Source organism: Anomaloglossus baeobatrachus, chromosome 8 (genome assembly GCF_048569485.1).
Source record: "Anomaloglossus baeobatrachus isolate aAnoBae1 chromosome 8, aAnoBae1.hap1, whole genome shotgun sequence".
Taxonomy (NCBI): Eukaryota; Metazoa; Chordata; class Amphibia; order Anura; family Aromobatidae; genus Anomaloglossus; species Anomaloglossus baeobatrachus.
In genome coordinates, this window is record NC_134360.1 from 40,401,424 (window position 1) to 40,404,247 (window position 2,824).

Below are 2,824 nucleotides of genomic sequence, written 5' to 3' on the forward strand. Positions count from 1 at the left end.
ATACTGACCATTTTTGTTAAAAAGTATAGAGAAACTCGTGATACTTGGGTTCCTCCTCCAGGATCATAGCTAAAGCATCTGATGTATCTGGCAATTAATAAAAGTGGACTGATTTAACCTTCAAAAAACACATAAATGGATCTATATGGACCAATCGGTGTATATGTATTCCTGATACAGGCAGCAAATTTATGTGCCATCAAGTTTGTGCACTTAACCACTGGTCCGGGCTAGTCAGCATCAACAAGCTCTTTCCACAGAAATTCTAGCCTTAAAAAATAAACATTTGATAAGAACACATTGTCCAAATACAATCCATAGTCCGTCTGTAAATATAAATATATACCGTATACCAGACCACCGTAGTTACAGTAAATAATATACAATATAACAAGAGTCAGATACATACCTATATTATATCCTGATCCTGAAATGCCAAATTTCACAGACGAAAAAAACTCCTCTGTAATACCAAAATCATATCCAAAATCACTTATGTGATTCCATTGCACAAGCTTAGGTCATAAAATTACAAATAATATATATATATATATCAATCTCCCATAACATACCTGGTTATTCACTATGATACTCCCCTGGGTAACGATATGTGGCCAGTACGGGTGTCTGCTGAGTAACTAGCACATTCTGCCACCCTTTATCTTTGAATTGCGCGCCAAAATCCCGGCGCTCGCCGAGAATGGCCACTCCCCCCTTCCGGGCATGCATCGGGCTAAAGTGTCCTCAGTAGTGCCGCTGCTCATGGTTCCATGTATTTGAGCAGTTCTGTGTAGTGCGCACGCGCGCCTCCAAAACACCCGCGCGTGCGCATCACCGGTCATCGCAACATAACGTGCTGCAGACAGAAGACGATATTTGTACGGAGTGCGCACGTGCATCCCAGCTATGGTGCGTGTGCACACGGTCCGATGTCAGGAATGCAATGTTACCCGCCTGCGTTAGAATGCGTCTTCTGTCTGCAGCACGTTATGTTGCGATGACGGGTGATGCGCATGTGTGTACTTTGTTTGTAGCATATGTGTTAATAAATACTACTGTTTTTTAAGGTAATGCAAGTTTAGTTTTTGATCTGAATATCTACCTTAGTAATTCGATTCAGTTTTTGGTCAAACATACTGGTAGACCAAGGAAGATATCAAAGTGTCAAGACAGGAAACTTAAAGCAATATGTCTCCAAAACAGGAAATGCACAACAAAACAAATGAGAAACGAATGGGAGGAAACTGGAGTCAATGTCTGTGACCGAACTGTAAGAAACCGCCTAAAGTAAATGGGATTTACATACAGAAAAGCTAAACAAAAGCCATTATTAACATCAAAACAGAAAAAAACAAGGTTACAATGGGCTAAGGAAAAGCAATCATAGACTGTGGATGACTGGATGAAAGTCATATTCAGTGATGAATTGCGAATCTGCATTGGGCAAGGTGATGATGCTGGAACTTTTGTTTGGTGTCGTTCCCATGAGATTTATAAAGATGACTGCCTGAAGAGAACGTGTAAATTTCCACAGTCATTGCTGATATGGGGCTGCATGTCAGGTAAAGACACTGGGGAGATGGCTGTCATTACCTCTTCAATAAATGCCCAAGTGTTACATTGAAATTTTGGACACTTTTTTATCCTATCAATTGAAAGGATGTTTGGGGATGATGAAATCATTTATTAAGATGATAACGCATCCTGCCATAGAGCAAAAACTGTGAAAACATTCCTTGAAAGAAGACACCTAAGGTCCATGACATGGCCTGCAAATAGTCCGGATCTCAATCCAATTGAAAATCTTTGGTGGAAGTTGAAGAAAATGGTCCATGACAAGGCTCCAACCTGCAAAGCTGATCTGGCAACAGCAATCAGAGAAAGATGGAGCCAGATTGATGAAGAGTACTGTTTGTCACTCATTAAGTCCATGCCTCAAAGACTGCGAGCTGTTATAAAAGCCAGAGGTGGTGCCACAATATACTAGTGATGTATTGGAGGGTTCTTTTGTTTGTTTGTTTTTCATGATTCCATAATTTTTACTTCAGAATTGAGTGATTCCATCATTTTTTCCCACTGTTTGGTCTTGAAAGGTAACTGTTACTGGCTGCACATTAGGTTTTCATGATATTTTGTCGCTCCATTGGGAGACCCAGACAATTGGGTGTATAGCTTCTGCCTCCGGAGGCCACACAAAGTATTACACTTAAAAAGTGTAACCCCTCCCCTCTGCCTATACACCCTCCCGTGCATCACGGGCTCCTCAGTTTTATGCTTTGTGTGGAAGGAGGCACACATCCACTCATGCATTCTCAGATTAGTTATATCGGTTGGAAGAAAAGTGGGCCCCCACGAGGCCCCCGGCATGTTCCCTTCTCACCCCACTACGTCGGCGGTGCTGTTAAGGTTGAGGTACCCATTGCGGGTACAAAGGCCGGAGCCTCATGCCGTTTTCCTTCACCATCCCTTAGCGGCTCTGGGAGAAGTGGGATCCTGACCGGTCATCCAGTTACTGGGACCGTGCTCCCTCCGCAGCCCCTGTGGGAATCTGCCGGACAGGAGTCTATTTATCCTCAGGGACCGGGCCCTGCATCTCTAAGGTACTCTGTGTCCCCATGGGGGCTGTGCATGGAGCGCCTTCATCCCGGACGCTGCAGCAGCTGCTGATTTGTGAAGACCGGCGGACTTCCGCGCCGACCGCGCCTGCTTGTCGGCCGCGGTCTTAAATTTAGTCCCCGGCTTCATTGCGGCCTAGTAGCAAAACTCCCGCCCCCAGGCCTGTCTGTCAGGGGTAAGGGCGGGACTGCCGACCTGACGTCGGATG